Source organism: Dromiciops gliroides, chromosome 4, assembly GCF_019393635.1.
Source record: "Dromiciops gliroides isolate mDroGli1 chromosome 4, mDroGli1.pri, whole genome shotgun sequence".
Taxonomy (NCBI): Eukaryota; Metazoa; Chordata; class Mammalia; order Microbiotheria; family Microbiotheriidae; genus Dromiciops; species Dromiciops gliroides.
In genome coordinates this window covers 312,071,252-312,088,380 of record NC_057864.1, presented here as the reverse complement: position 1 = coordinate 312,088,380, position 17,129 = coordinate 312,071,252, and positions in this window count along the sequence as shown.

Here is a 17,129-nt window from a genome sequence, read left to right as displayed (position 1 = left end):
GAACCTACAATCCCTAGTGACTATCAGGATTTCAGCAACAAAGTTACACACCAACCCTGAGACTGTGCCCTCAACTCATTACCTAGTGACCCAAATGACATGCCTATGGTGTGACCTATCTCAAGTCCTTAAGGAAGTCCTAACCAAAGATGTCCAGAGAAAGGTCTAATCATAGGCCACAGGGAAGAAGAGCAATGGTGATCTCAGACATTGCCATAACTTTTTTTTTTTTGGGGGGGGGGCAGGGAGAGTGGGTAGCAGACCTGTGATTTCATGAGTAGAAGGAATGCTTTATCGAGAAACTCTATGCCAATGTAAATCAGTATCTGCTCTATATGTTAAAGTCTTAGAGTGTTGCCTTAGGGATTAGTTTGACCTAGATCACACAGCTAGTAGGTATCAGAGGTATGGCTGGAACCCAAGTCTTTCTGCTTGTGGTTAGCTCTCTCTCCACTATGGAGCACTATCTCTCATGCCATAAGTATCAAGACCTTCACGCTGTCACCATCCATGATTTGTACCTCATTACTGTTGGATCCACTGGGGTACACCTTGGTTTTTACCAAGCTGTAGCTGCAGAGACCATACAACTTAATATGGATTCATCTCAGAAACAAGTAGAAAACCATGTTTCAGGTATAAGGACCTGTGCCGTTTGAGCTCTATAAAACATATCTCAGTAGTTCACAAATACAATTTTAAGACCTTTTAGAACAGGGAGCAGCTGTGTACCTCAAAGACGTCCTTATTATATCACAGGCAAAGCATAACACAACCAATTAATACAAACTATGTTGGTCCAAGCCCTGAGCACCATTTGTATGCCAAGATAGAAAAATGCTATTTTAGCAGAGACAAGCTGGAATTCTTAAAACACTTTGTGAACCACAAAGGGTAAGAACAAACCCTAACTCTGACACCAGCTGTGTATCTTTAGGCAAGTAATTTGTGCTCTTTGCACTCAGTTTCCTCATCTGTAAATCAAAGTCATTGAATTAGATAATGCCTGTTCTGAAACTATGAAGCCTTTTAACTGTTTAAAGGGGGGGGCATTGAAATGGCTGGTGGCTATGGTCTTTTCAAGATCTAAAACTATGAAACCTCTCTGGACCTCAGTTTCCTCCTCTTTTGAATCAGGACATTGATTTAGATGACTCCAGGGGTGTTTTTAGCTCTAAATCTTAAGATATTAAGTGATAGATTGCAGATTTTCCTGGGCTTACTGTTTATGAGCGCGCTTGCTCACGCTCGCCCTCTCTCGCTCTCTCACTCTCGCTCGAGATCTCTCTCTCTCTCTCTCTCTCACACACACACACACACACACACACACACACGCACCCCTCTTACCCTAGTTTCTTGCCTTTCCTTAGTTGCCCCAGGGAATTCTTCTGTCTTTCACTGTAATAACAGTGTCCCTATTTCCCTTTACGCTTCCCCACATCTGGTTTAGGTGCTCTGATGCCTTGCCTAAGCCAGAACTTCCCTTGACATCTCAGGAGATAACAGTCAAAATAGTCAGAACAGCAATATTGTCTGGGAGCCCCCTGAGATCTGACTTTCTCTAGCTTGGGCTTCCTGGAGGCATCCAGCCCTGGCAGGAATCTTGGCACTCAGAGACAAAACTCATTCCTCTAAATCTCTAACTGATGGTGGAAGCAACAGCCCTTAGTCTCTGTCAGGCCCATTTCTAGTCCCTCAGGGGTTAAACTGACTGCAGATTTATAGTCTCAGAACAACTGAACCACAGCCTCTTGGCAGGATCCTGGGCTGCCCCTGGGCCCAGGGGGCTCCACTGTGGCTGTTTGTAAAACCTCTTTATCACTCTAATTCCCTGCCTCCTCAAGCTATGTTACCCGGATGATGAGAAAGGGAGGAGGAGACTGCTTTTTGCCAGGCTGATGTTATACCAACTAGCAGATTCAGACAAATCACACTTCTTCCAAGCATGCCAACGGCCTCGGATTGTGCAGGCCTGCGCTTATTAATTTTTTTTTTCATTTCTTTCCTGGAGGTTTCTCTTTTTAATACTGTTATTTTCAATACTATTGTCTGCTGTTCTCATGTTCTTAACATGAATTGTTGCTCAATGCCTCAGGTGCTTTGGGAACAAAAAAATGGACTAATCTATCAAGGTTTTCACTTCCCTCACACTGTAAACATCACAGACTTTCCCCTCACATTTACTGGATAATTGGTGAGGGTGTGGGGGTGCGGTATAAGAGGAGAAGGGGGAGGGGATTTCATTGACATAGAGAACTCCCAGGGATGAATCTCCTACCAATGTAGATAGCTATCTGCTCTGCAACTTGTCTGTTTTAGAGAGCAGCCTGGGCCACTGAGAGTTGAAGTGATTTACCCAAAGCCATTAGGTGTCAGAGAAAGGATCTAAATCCAATTCTTCCTGACTCTAAGGCCAATTTCTCTATCTTTTATGCCAGGCTGCCTCTCCTTTCTGCTGAACACATAGCATTCTTACGATGTAATAATAACAACGATAATAGCTACTATTTATATGTAGGCATTTAGTTTGCAAAGCACCATTCCTGGTGAGGTATAGTGAAGAGAACCCTAGATTTGACCTCAGAAGGTCTGAGCTGGAAAATCCCAGCTCTACTACTGATCGACTTGTAATCCTGAGCTCACTTACCCCTTTACTTCTCAGGGCCCCGGTTTCAATTCTTCATCTGTAGCATGAGGTGGAGGTTCAAAATCCTGTGGTAATATATTTCATTTTGTCCTCACAAAAACCCTCCCATTTTTAAGGGAGATGACTTACCCAAGGTCACAGAGCTAATGAGTAGCAGACTCGAACCCAAGCCTTCCAACATCTAGTCCAGTATCATTCCAAGGATTCCTCAAATGGAACCATGGGCACAAAATTTCAACCAATGGTGCTAATTTAGTGAGCTAAAAATAGAACAAAATCCAAATACTATTTTTTCTACTGAATTGACCCCTTCTTCCCCTTCCCCCCCCAAAAAAATCCCAACTCACTTCAGGGGGAAAAAAAATCAAGTGATCCAAAATTGAACCTATATTTTTAAAATCATTTGAACCAAAGCAAAAACATTTTTTAAATCTAGAAGAAAACCATTAAAATATATCTTCCAAACCTAAACCAAAACACATTTCATTTGATTTAGCTCCCTGGTTTTTATGTGAAAGTAAAATCATATGAGTCATACTCTTAGGAAAATAGATTGAGAGCTTAAAGGATTTGGGAGGTCATCTAATTCATCCTCCTCATTTTCCAGATGAGAAGGAAGTAAAATGACTTGCCCAGGGTCAAACATCTAATAATCTTTGGGATCCAGTCAACCTAGACTTTTAGAATCACAGAATCTCTGAACTGGTGACAATGTCAGAGGTCAACTAGGGACTAGGATAAGTAAGCAGACATGGAGGCTGTACAGAATAAACATCCTATTTCATGCAATCTCAGAGTTCCACAGTTTTAGTCAGATAAAATGTATGGCCCCTTCCATATCTGCTAGAACTCCAGATCGAGTTAGGAAATGGGCTGGTAGCAGAAAGGGGAAGGAGTCAGAGGTGAAAAATTAACCAGAGAAGGAAGCCTCTGAGTGGCCTAGCTTCTAAATTCCTGTCAGCCACCCCGTGGTTAATTTGCAAGCCACAGACTCTCATAACAGCAGCTGCTGATAAGCCCTTCAATCCGTGACCATACAACTAGATGACAAATACTTCCCGTCATGTTGGCAGAACCAAACCCTCTGCTCTTTGTTTAATTGACTCACCCACTCACTGGCTCATTGACACGCCCATTCAAAACACTTCCTCACTGTCCCCATCGCAAATGAGTTGCAATGTTTTCTCTTCCATTTAACTCTTCTGCCAATACTGGGACTGAGCAAATGCCCTGAGTGACCTCTTCTTCCCATCTCCAGTCCTCCTCCTTCAGAGACCCAGCAGCATCTTCACTCCAAACTACTCTAATCTACTCCAGGCTTTGACGCTGGCTTCTGACTGTATCAAGGCCAGTAGGCAGAACAGATGATAGGGCCCTGGGGCTTGAAATAGCAAGACCTAAGTTCAAATCCAGATTCAGATACATACTAGCTATGTGATCCTGTGAAAGCTATTTAACTTCTGTATGCTTCAGTTTCTTCAACTATAAGATGGAGATCACAGCAGCACCTCCATCACATGTAAGAATCAAGGGAGACAGGGGCAGCTAGGTGGTACAGTAGATAAAGCACTGGCCTTGGATTCAGGAGGACCTGAGTTCAAATCCAGCCTCAGACTCTTGACATTAGCTGTGTGACCCTAGGCAAGTCACTTAACCTTCATTGCCCAAAAAAAAAAAAGAATCAAGGGAAATAATATTTTTAACGCACTTAGTACATGTCTGGCACATAGTATGTATTTAATAATTTCTTATCCCCTTCCCACCTTCAGGCAAGTAACATATTCTCTATGCCTCAGTTTCAGAGACTAACAGAAATTTTTTAGAGTTTAGAGGTCATCTGGCCCAACTTCCTCCTTTTACAGATGAAGGAACTGAAATTATATGAGGTTAAGGAACTCATCCAAGGCCACATAATTGGTTAGTGGAATAGATGGGGATTAAAAGCCAGGTCTCTTGGTCCAGTGTTCTTTCCATTACGAGATGAGATGTTTCTGACCAACTAGAAAATAACAAAGGAAAGAAATTCATAATTCCTACATGCCTGAGTGGAACATGCTGTGATTTACTCCAGAAACCCCTGACTGAAAGCTACTAAATGATTTGTGCTTAAGTACAGCTGAAACTTTGCCAACCCTCCATGCTTTTTGCATACTCTGGTCCCTTTTCCTTCTACCTTGAAGAAGCTTCCTTTTCCCTCTTCCCCCCATCTCCACCTCCGGGGTCCTGTCCCCAGCCTTAAAGGTCCCATTTCAATGTCACCTCCTCCATGAAACCTTCCTTGATACCCCAACTGAAAGTCACCTGGTATTCTTAAAAGCACCATGACAGGGTGGCAAACACATTAAGTTGGCCATTGAAGCTTGAATCTGTTAGTTGGGGAAAGAAAGAAAACAAGCATTTATTAAGTACCTACTATGTGCCAAGCTCTATGTGCTTTATATGCATTATCTTATTTGATCCTCACAACAAACTTTGGGAGGTAAGTGCTACTGCGATCCTAATTTTACAGTTAAGGAAACTGCAGCAGGCAGAGATTAAGTGACTTGCCCAGCTAGGAATTGTTTGAGGTCAGATTTGAACTCAGGTGTTCCTTACTTCAGGCCCAGCACTCCAACCACTGCACCACCTTGTTCATTTAGTCATGTTCCTTCTCCTCTCTCAACTTCAGTGTCCTCATCAATAAAATAAGAATCATACTTGCACTATCCATCTCAAAGAGCTGTTTTGAGAAAAAAAAATTGTAAATCTAAAGATGCTAGTTTTTCCCCTTGTGCTTTTTCACATCATTTATCATATGCTATTGTGTTTTTGTAGATGTGTTAGCTGCTCTACGCATTTTAAGTTCCTTGAGGAAAGGGACCGTGTTTGTTTTTTCTTGGGATCCCAGTTTAGGACCTAACGGCACCTTGCCTTAAAAAAAATTTGTAGGGAGAGAGTAAAGAAGAAAAGGGAGAAGAGAGAGGGAAGAGGGAAACAAGATAGGGAAAAGGAGAAGGAAAGCAAAGAGGGGAGAGGGAAGAAAGAAAAAGGAGGGAGGAGAGGGGAAGAAGGAGAGGGGAGAAGTAAGGGAATGGGGAGAGAAAAAGAGGGAGGGGAATGGGCAGAAGGGAGGTGATGGGGGAGAAGAGAATGGGGAGGGAGACAGGAGAAAAGTAAGGGGAGGGGAGGGGAGGGGAGAGGAAAAGAGGAAGGGGAATGGGAAGAAGGGAGGAGTGGGGAGAGGGGAAGAGGAGAATGGGGAGGGGGAGAGAGGAGAGAAGGGAGCAGTAAGGAGAGGGGGAAGAGGAAAAGAAAAAGGGGAATGTAGAAGGAGGAGAGAGGAATAGGGAGGGGGGAGAAGGGAGAGGTAAGGTCTTAGAAAGAAATTGGTTCCTGAATATTTCATAAACCTTACCTGTTTTCTAGGATATCTAATTCTCCCAGTTTGGGGAACCTGAGGGGAAAATTCAGAGGCATAGTACTATAAAATAAGAATGAAAAGATGCTAAATTCTCCCCCATTTCTGACCCCACTGTCCAAATGCCCAGATGCCATTCTGCTGCAGGGTCAACAGTCTTCATATTCCCCCAGGCCACTGTAGCCAAATGGCCTGGAGATGATCTGTGCTATTCCCAAAGCTGACCTCTCTCAGCTTATCCTGAGGGCTGGAGCTAGGTGCCCTGAGAAAATCAGAACAGCTGGGTTCTTCCAACAGAGCTGAGACCTGAGATAGCAATCCCTGGGGCTTTTGGGGGATTTTCAGCTGATTGAGTCTGCAAATGTGGGCAGTGGGCAGAAGGATAGGTTGTTTGGCAACGTGATTAAAAGGGGAAACCAAGCATTTTGACTTATGAAGCAGTTTCAGAATCACGAAAAATCAGTGATCCTATAAGAACAGCAGGGTACAAAAAGTCCTCAGAGACCAACCAGTCCAGCCACACTTAACAAAAATCTCCTCTACTGCATGGAGGACAAGTGGTTGTCCAACTTTCACTTTAACACTGGCTCACTCCCTCGTGGGGCATTGTAAATGCACATAAACATGCATGCATATGTGTATGAATGTGTATATATCTATATATTTATCTATCATATATCTACATCTATATCTATATCTATCTATCTACCTATGATATATGATCATAAATTCAGTTAAGCTGTAAGAGTGGACTTGAGTTCAAATCAAAACTCTGCCACTTACTGTGTGATTGTGGACAAGTCCCTTAATATGTTCTAGCATTTATTAAAGTGCCTGGCACAACAAATGCTTATATAGACTGACTGACTGGACCTCAGTTACCTTATCTGTCTTATAAAATGAATGTCTTGGGAGTAGTTGATCTCTAAAGTCCCATCCCAACTCTAAATCCTATATGTATATTGGAAATGGAGACTGGTATTCAAGGTGACCTTGATAAACTGGATAAACTATCAATTTGAAACAAGGTCAAGGTTATTGAAGATATATGCAAAGTATTACATTTACCAGTAAAGTTATATTAATATAAAATAAATAAAATTCACTTTTCACAGTAATACCTGAAAATTTTGAGGGTCCACAATAACTAGATTTTAAAATCATTTCCTTCCAGTTAGCAATCTTTCAAATATCATGGAGAACAAGAAAAGTGGTCACTGCTGTTGAAATCATGACACAGAGTTTTCTTCTGGTCGGTGATCTTTGAAATCAGGGCAGATGCTGCCCTGATTTTCAAGCACAGGAAGACAATAGAGTTTGCACACTGTAAGACAGTGAGCTTGACTTTTATTTCTGGCAAAATGCTAGAACATTTTCTGAACCGCTAGAAAAGGAAGGGGTGATCACAGGGAGCCATTATGGCTTCGTCAAGACCAGGTCATTGCAGACTCACTGTATTTACATTTCTGATAGGGTATTAAACTGAGAGATCAGAGGAATCTGTATAGTTTACCTAGATCCTAGAAAAGTATTTGACAAAATAGTTCATAGTAGTCCTGGGGGTGGGGTGGGATAGGGAATTGTTTGAACAGATAAATCCCAAAAGTAATTAATGGTTCAATATTGACTTGAACGAAGTCTGTGGTTGAGTGTTCTCTGCATGTCTCAGGGATCTCTGAATGCTTTTTAACATTCTAATTAATAACATTTGTGGAGGTATATATTTATGGAAGTATGTTTATCAGATTTGCAGATGACACAATTAATATTACATTAACTGATATATTAATATTAATATAACATTAACTAATATAGTATAATATTATTAATATTATAGTAATAACAGTTTTCATTGCTATTGAGTGAATGAATATTAATAACAGAGAGACAGCAGGGAAACCTTCCAGGGTAATCTCTCATAGAACAACATAGCAATGTTTTGGCTAAAGCTGGAATTGAGTATTATATGTTTGAGTGGTGTCAGGAATACTGGAGAGAAGCTACAATGGACACACCTTATAGTCTTTGACTCAAGAAATGATCAGCAAATCCCACTGGGTTCAAAAGGGATAGTCCTGGGGTAGCCAGGTGGCATAATGAATAGTGTGCTATCCAAGATAGAGAAACCTGGAAGGACTTACATGAACTGATGCTGAGTGAGAAGAGCAGAACCAGGAGAACATTGTACACATTATCAACAACATTGTGTGTGTTGATTGTGTGATGATCGACATGACTCTTCTCAGCAGTTCTCAGTCCAAGATAGTTCCAAAGGACTTGTGATGGAAAATGCTCTCCAAATACAGAAAAAAGAACTGTGGAATCTAGATGCAGATTGAACTATACTATTTCTCCTTTTTTTTGTTTTTGTTTTTTGAGGTTTTTCCCTTTTGCTCTGATTCTTCTTTCACAGAATGACTCATGCAGAAATATGTTTAATATGATATAACCTATATCGGATTTCTTGCTGTCTTTGGGAGAGGGGAGAGAGGGGAAGAAATCTTATAAAAACAAATGTTGAAAACTATCTCTACATGTAACTAGAAAATAATAAAACACTTATGATAAAAAAGAAAGGATAGCATAGTATGGTATAGTGAAGCAAATATAGTATAGTACAGTATATATTAAATGCTTACCACATGCCAAGGACTGATCCAGCAAAAGGAATTGAGGAGTGGTTACTGAGGCAGGAGAATTATCCCATAAACTACAGATGGAGACATCATCCAGAAAGAGTGTGTTGAGAGCTCCAGTGGGGAGTGGCCAAGGTCAAATGATTGATTTTTCAGGATAGAGGAGACCTAGCCATGTTTATAAGAAGATAGGAGAAAAGTCAAGAGATATGAAGATATGAAGAGAGAGAATGATCAAACAGACAAGTTCTCAGAAGAGACTAGACAGGAAGAAGCCAAGGGCATCAACCTTGGCAGGGAGAAGGGTCAGTCATTTCGGAGAATGATGTAAAGGAAGAGACAATGTAAGAGGAGACAATGTAAGAGGAATTTTGAGGTGGTGAGTAGAAGAGGTGAAGGAGGTCATGGTAGATTGTTTTTATTTTCTCAATGAAGTAGAAACTATACCTTTTATAAGGAGTTAGTTGCTAAAATCTCAAGACAAAAAGAATAAGATGATTTTTCACATAAAGACTATGTTGTAGACTCAGGTGCTAGATAGCAATTTTTAAATTTCAGGAGAAATAAAATAACATATTTCAGAGGATAATTCTGGAGAAAAAAAATGAAAGCCACGAGAACAATTGGCTTCCTCTAATAGGAGCACATATAAGCAAGTCCTAATATGAAAACTGGGCATGGATTTTTGATTCAGTGGTGAAATAAAGGTTTGTGTATAAAGATACATGACAGTCATATAAATCTGACAGGGAAGATACTGGATAATTTTGGTATGAGGTTAGAGGAATGTATTAGAACATATGTATTCCTTTGTTTTTGTGTTCCAGTCAAATCAAATTGCATCCCCTGATCCCATCATGTCTTTTCCCCAGAGTATGCCTTTGTTTATCCCATTGCACTTATTTTGCCTCCTTCCCAATTTGCTGAAAGCCTTCTCTTCTTTCAAGCCACAAGTCTCTATGAAGAGCCCCTCTAGGTGGATAGATAGATAGATGGATAGATAGATAGGAGATAGAGAGAGATAGATGGATGGATGGATGGATCTATATGTATCTATATTTGTATGTATATATGTGTGTGTATTTATTTATGTTTATATCTTGTTCAATCATTTCAGTTGTATCTCACTCTGTGACCCCATTTGGGGTTTTCTTGGCAAAGATCCTGTCATTTACTTCTCCAGCCCATTTTACAGGTGAGGAACCAGAGGCAAACAAAGTTAAGTGACTTGCCCAGGGTCAGAAGTATCTGAGGCTGGATTTGAGTTCAGGTCTTCCTGACTCCAAACCTGGCACTCTATCCATGGCACCGCCTAGCTGACCCAAATAGAGATAGAGATAACCATTTCTTTTTGTTAGATTACAAGCTTGAAAGCAGGACCTGTGATAGATTAATTTTCATCTCTTTCACATCCCCAGTGATGTGAATTTAGAAGGCACTTAAATGTTTCCTGAATGAATAAATGGATGATGGATTTCCTAAAGGAAATTTCCTAAAGGAGAAGGAAGTTTCTGCAAATATACTTGGAAATCAGACATTGATTGATATAAATGTTTATTTCAGTCACTTTGCTATATTTTTGGTGTGAAAAAAGACAGTAATAGACAATGCAGAAACATTACCTATAAAGGTAATGGTAAGGCAGATCCTATTTATTCCACTGGTAGGGTCAGAGTGAAACAGATCCCCACTGGATCTGGATTTTTGGTCAGAAGATTTGGATTCAAATTCTGACTTTACCACATGTAACATGTAACCCTCCCGAGCCTCAGTCTCCTTATCTGCAAGCATACTCTTGTGAGGTATTGGAGGTACAAAGGCAAAAATGGAATAGCTCCTATTCCCAAAGAGGAAGTCTATCCTGGTCAGAGAATTATATCATCTGAACCCCCACTAACACAAAGGCAGCCTTTGCTTGTGGATCCCTGCAAGGAAGAAATAAGTCTAAATTTGCTTCCTGGCAACATCCACATATGGAACCTAATTCTTCTGTTCTTGGGAGTCAAATGGTGGCGGGGGGTGGGGGTCCTCTCATTCCTTTTCCATAAGAGAGCCATTGAAATCCTTGAAGAAAGCATTCATATACCCTTCCCCAACCCCTAGGCTACATGGCTACATGGCTACATGCTACACTACACAGCTACCCAGCACATGGCTACACGGCTCATGGCAACATGGTACATGGCTACACTGTACACAGTATTGGGATACACAGTACATGGCTACACGGTACATGGCTATACACCTACATAGCTAAATTGTGAAACATGGTACATGGTGATAATAAAGATCTTGCTCATTTTAAAGTATCCAACTTGCATACCTACAAGACTACATGGCTACATGTACATGGCTATGCCCCTACATAGCTAGATGTGGATACACAGTGACATGGTAGATGGATACATGGTACATGGCTACATGCTACATATTACACAGCTACATGGCTACACTGTACATGGCTACACTGCACATGGTACATGGCTACACGGTACACAGCTAGATAGTACATGGCTACACGGTACATGGCTACATGGTACATGGCTACACGGTACACAGTACTAGGCTACATGGTATAGGGCTACACAGTACATGGTACTGGGCTACATGGTACCGGGCTACACGGTACATGGCTACACAGTACACAGTAATCGGCTACATGGTACATGGTACTGGGCTACATGGTACATGGCTACACGGTACACGGTACTGGGATACATGGTACAGGGTCACATGGTACACAGTACTGGGATACATGGTACAGGGCCACATGGTACATGGTACTGTGATACATAGTACACAGTACTGGGATACACAGTACAGGGCTACACAGTACATGGCTGCATGGCTACACCATATATAGCTACATGGTACATGGCTACATAGAACAAGGTACTAGGCTACATGGTACATGGCTACATAGAACAAGGTACTAGGCTACATGGTACTGGGCTACACTGCTGCACAGTACATGGTACTGGGCTACAAGGTACATGGTACATGGCTACACAGTACCAGCTACATGGTACACAGTACTGGGATACATGGTACAGGGCCACACAGTACATAGTACTAGGTTACACAGTACATGGTACATGGCTACATGGTAGCCATGGGCTACCATAGTACACAGTACTGGGCTACGCGGTACAGGTCTACGTGGTACATGGTACTGGGCTACATGGTACACAGTACAGGGCTACATGGCACAGGGCTACACAGTACACAGTACTGGGCTATACGCTACAGGGCTACATGCTACACGGTACTGGGCTACATGGTACACAGCTACACAGTACACGGTGCTGGCCTACATGGTACAGGGCTGCATAGTACATGGTACTGGGATACACGGTACACGGCTACACAGTACATGGTACTGGGGTACACGGGACAGGGCTACACAGTACACGGTACTGGGTTGCATGGTACATGGTATTGGGCTACACGGTACTGGGCTACACAGTACTGGGATACACAGTACTGGGATACACGGTACACGGATACATGGTACACGGTACTGGGCTACACAGTATAGGGATACACGGTACACAACTACACAGTACACAGTACTGGGCTACATGGGACAGAGCTACATGGTACACAGTACTGGGCTACACAGTACAGGGCTACATGGTACACAGTACTGGGCTACACAGTATACAGTCCTGGGTTACACGGTACAGGGCTACAGAGTACACAGTACTGGGCTACATGGTACACGGTACTGGGCTACACAGTATACAGTCCTGGGTTACACGGTACAGGGCTACAGAGTACATGGTACTGGGCTACATGGTACATGGTATTGGGCTACACGGTACGTGGCTACAGAGTACACGGTACTGGGGTACACAGGACACGGCTACACGGGACACGGCTACACGGGACACGGTACTGGGCTATACGGGACACGGTACATGGCAACATGGGACATGGCTACACAGTACATGGGGACTCATCAAAGGTCACACTACAGGGGACATGGCTATACACCTACATAGCTACATGTGTGATGTATGCTCCTAAGAAGTAGAGCATCAGAAATCTTGCATGATGTATGGCATCATGTTAGTTAAAGAAAGAGAAGCAGATTGGTGAAACAGATATGATGGAATGCAACTTAGTACTTTCAAAACTCAATGTTTTATTTTTAGTTGATTGCTCTTCATGTTTAAGTAATAAGGAAATGCTGACTTCAAACAGCCAATTTAGTCATATAATGGAACACATGTCAATACGCAATTAACCAAATGTTATAATGGACAGAAGATGAGGCTGTTCCTTTGTTTCCCTGTGGAAATGGGCCAGAGCTACCTTGGAAGGATAAGAAAAGCTGACAGCTCTGAAATGGAGACAAACTGAGGACTTGGCCTAGAAATCAGGGATGTGCACCTGGTGAGATCAGGCCTAGGAGCTAGTGAGATGGTAACAGGGCTACTTAGCTCAGCAAGCTGTGCCAGCCTTGAGGTGACTAAGTTAGGGATCTATACTTTGTTAACTTAACACTTCTGTACCATTTAGTTTCCTTTTATTTTTCTTTCCTCCCCATATATATATATATATATATATATATATATACACACACACACACACACACACACACACACACACACACACACACATATATCCTATTAACAGTAGGAAGAAACTGAAAGGCTTTCTAAGAGTATTTTTCTTTATTTTTTTTCTTTTTTCCTAATATTTTTTATTTATTTCATTAAATATTTCTCAATTACATGTGCTTTTTTTTACATTTTTGTTTGTTTGTTTTTGTTTTTTTGCAGGGCAACAAGGGTTAAGTGACTTGCCCAGGGTTAGTTGGTGTCAAGTGTCTGAGGCTGGATTTGAACTGAGGTCTTCCTGAATCCAGGGCTGGTGCTTTATCCACTGTGCCACCCCAGCCCCTAGTCTTTAAAAAAAGCCAGCTTAAAAAAAAAGCCAGATAACATTTACATAGCACTCTAGGGTTTACAAAACATGTTATGGAAGTCATCTCATTTAATCCTTAGAGGCAGCTTATTTGGGTATTGTGACAACCCCTTTAAAGTGAGCAGTCAGTATTATACCCACTTTACTGATGGAAAAAAAATGAAGATTCAGAAAACAGAAGTGACTCATCAAAGGTCACACAACTAGACACTTACTAAGCAAGTCACTTTACATCTGCTTGCCTCAGTTTCCTACTTTCCACTAGTGTTATAAGGATCAAGTGAGATATTTGTAAAGTATTTAGCACAATGCCCAGAATTATAAATGTCGTAGAAATGTTAGCTATTAGTAAGTAACAGAGTCATGTTTTTTGAGTCCAGATGTAGTTTCCACTGGATGATAGCCTCTCTTTTATTCATTCGTTAATTGAAAAGCCAATGCTCCAATTTTTCCCTCCAAAAAAAGATCTATCTTAACAAAGCAAATCTCTCTACCTAAATTTTTGACCCAATTTCCTCCCACCCCCCAAAAAACTTGCTCTAACAATTGTCCCCGCTCTGTCATCCAACCCTCTCCACTTGCTTAGATCTTCCCAATCCAAAAAAAAATAAAAGCCTTTCCTCGACCTTTCTATTTCATGGAGGTTATCATTTTATGGCTCTCATTGTTCAGGTTTTCCCTGAGTTAAATTCTCTAATTTTTAATTTTTAATTTTTTTAATTTCCCTACCTGAGTTAAATGTCCACCACTTAAAAAAAAATTTTAAATAAAATCTGGGAGTATTCCCTAATGAAATGTTCTGTGCATGCCTAAGCCTTCAATCAAATCAATGATTGATAAAAATGTTAAACAACATGAGGTCAAGCGCTGATCCCGGGGGCATTCTCCTCCAGATTTTTCCTCCACATCAACACCAGCACGTTAATTACTACATTTGTGATAGAATTATTCAGAGAGTTCCAAATCCCCTACATCATCAGCTAACTCCCATTTCTCCATCTTGTCCCTAAGTACAAGAGACTTGGTCAAATGTTTTGTGGAAATCCAACATTATTATAGCTTCCTCTAAGATTCACTAAAATTTTTTAAAGATAACCAAGAACAACTTAGAAATCAATTTTGCTGATTCTTTCTGTATTTTTTAATGTAGTTGATAAGGGCCTGATGATTTTAATTTATTAAGGGAAGCTCAGTGTTATTTTGTCATCACACTCATCTTTGATTTTAACTCCCTGTTAACCACTATTATTCTATTCTCTTTTTGTTTGTTTGTTTTTGTTTGTTTGTTTGTTTTAGTGAGGCAGTTGGGGTTAAGTGACTTGCCCAGGGTCACACAGCTAGTAAGTGTTAAGTGTCTGAGGCCAGACCCGAATTCAGGTCCTCCTGACTCCAGGGCCGGTGCTCTATCCACTGTGCCACCTAGCTGCCCCCTATTCTCTCTTTTTTTTTAAGCTGATTCTCCTTAAGTGGAAAAAAAAAAAGAGTGAGTTATTCTACTTTCTCTCAATCATCCATTCTCATTACTGTTGTCATTCCTCCTTCCTTTTCGAAGAGTGATGTCTTTAGAAGGTAGTGATGTCTTTTTTTAGAAGGGTGATGTCTTGACTTGCAAGTGAATTGGATTTAATCTGTGCAAAGCCCTCAGCCTTGATCTCTCTTCCCATTCTCATCACTATTTATACCCTAAATAGTAGTCCTCTTCCTTCTTTGATTATTCTTTTTCCATCCACATAGAAAAATGAGCCCTTTTGTGGCTCTTAAAATTCATTATGAACATTAGTTTATTCTGAGTTGTAGTAGTCTTTATATCATGCCCATATGACCATTCCACTCTTTTGCCTTCATCCTACATTATTTGCCATTGCTTCCATATTATATAAACGTTTCTTTTTCAGATTTAAATTGGGCACATCTTTCCTTTCAATAATGAGGTGGAGGGGGGGCTGTAGCTATGGAATGTTGAAGGTACTGTTAGACAATTTTTGTGTCAGCTGGTTTTGCTTAATGTTTTTTCTTAGTTGTAAGGTGAGATGCTGATTGGATAGTGGGTATATCTGGAAAAGACTGTGATATAAAAAAAAACAAAAGGCATCAGAGGATCATATATTAAGAGCTGGAAGGGTTCATAGAGGTCAACTAGTAAAATTCATTTTACATATGAAGAAACTAAGGCTCATTAAAAATAAATGGTGGGGGCAACTAGGTGGCACAGTGGATAAATCACTGGCCCTGGAGTCAGAAAGACCTGAGTTCAAATCCGGCCTTAGACACTTGACACTTACTAGCTGTGTGATCCTGGGCAAGTCACTTAACCCTCATTGCCCCATAAAAAAAGAATAAATGGCATAGGTCCAGACCAAAGGACAAAACAAAAGTTTATAGCAAAAACAACATGCACACAGAGTCCTGCGGCACCAGCACAAACCATGCTTCACTACAAAGAGGTTCAACACCTTCTTCTAAGTACAAAGATGAGGAGGCCCATCTTGCATTCATCTGTTTAAATAAATTTCCCAAATGGAAAAAAAAATAAAATAAAATAAATAAAATAAAATAAAGAAGGCACAGTAGGAAAATAGTATCATCACAAATGAATAAACTTAAAGGTAGCTAGTTGTCACAGTGTCTAGAGAGGTGGGCCTGAAGTGAAGAAGACCTGAGTTCAAATGGGACTCAGACACATTAGCTGTGTGACTGGACAAATCACTTAACCTTAGTCTGTCTCACTATTTTATTAATCTATAAAATAAGAATAATAACACCAACCTCCCAGGGTTGTTATGAAGATGATGAGATGATATTTATAAAGCACATTGCACATATTAAAACACAATATAAATGTTAGTTATTGCTAGTTATTATCAATATCTTTAAACATCCTTTCTTTTTTTCTCATAAAAATAGTTTGTTTTTAGACCTTCATAATTTTTGAGATCATCCTATTTCTCTTGGGTCAACTGCCTCTGCAGAATTTTGGACCATGGTAATCCTTTCTCCATTTGAAATTTGCTCTCCCCAAATCTAGAGTATATGTTAGATTGTACCCAGCTTTTCACTTCTCTGTCATGAACACTAAGATGAAATGGTTACTTCCCCTCAAGGTTCTATTTTTTTCCTATAGCAATGATCAGTTCCTCTTTATTAGTCTGAATCAGAACCAGAATAGGATGTTCACTCTTCGCTCCATCTTTTACAGACATAAATGATCATAAAGGCAAGTCAAGAATTTATCAGGGACTCTTGGCAAAGAATGAACTCAAACAGATGTTCAGATAATTTCAATTTTCCATCAGGTTTCCACGCCAAATTTGTGGTTTGTTTCTTAACTTCTCATTGATTTCTTCATTCTGATCTGGTAGTTGGCTTTTTTTTTTCATTTTGTTGCTGTGGATTATTTATTGTTATTGTTAGTTTTGGTTTGGTTTTTTTGGTCTGGACTTCTAATTTCATTGGTGTAGAAAGTTCTCCCATAGAGAATTTAGAACTCAAAATGTTTTTTAAATTGTCTTTCCATGTA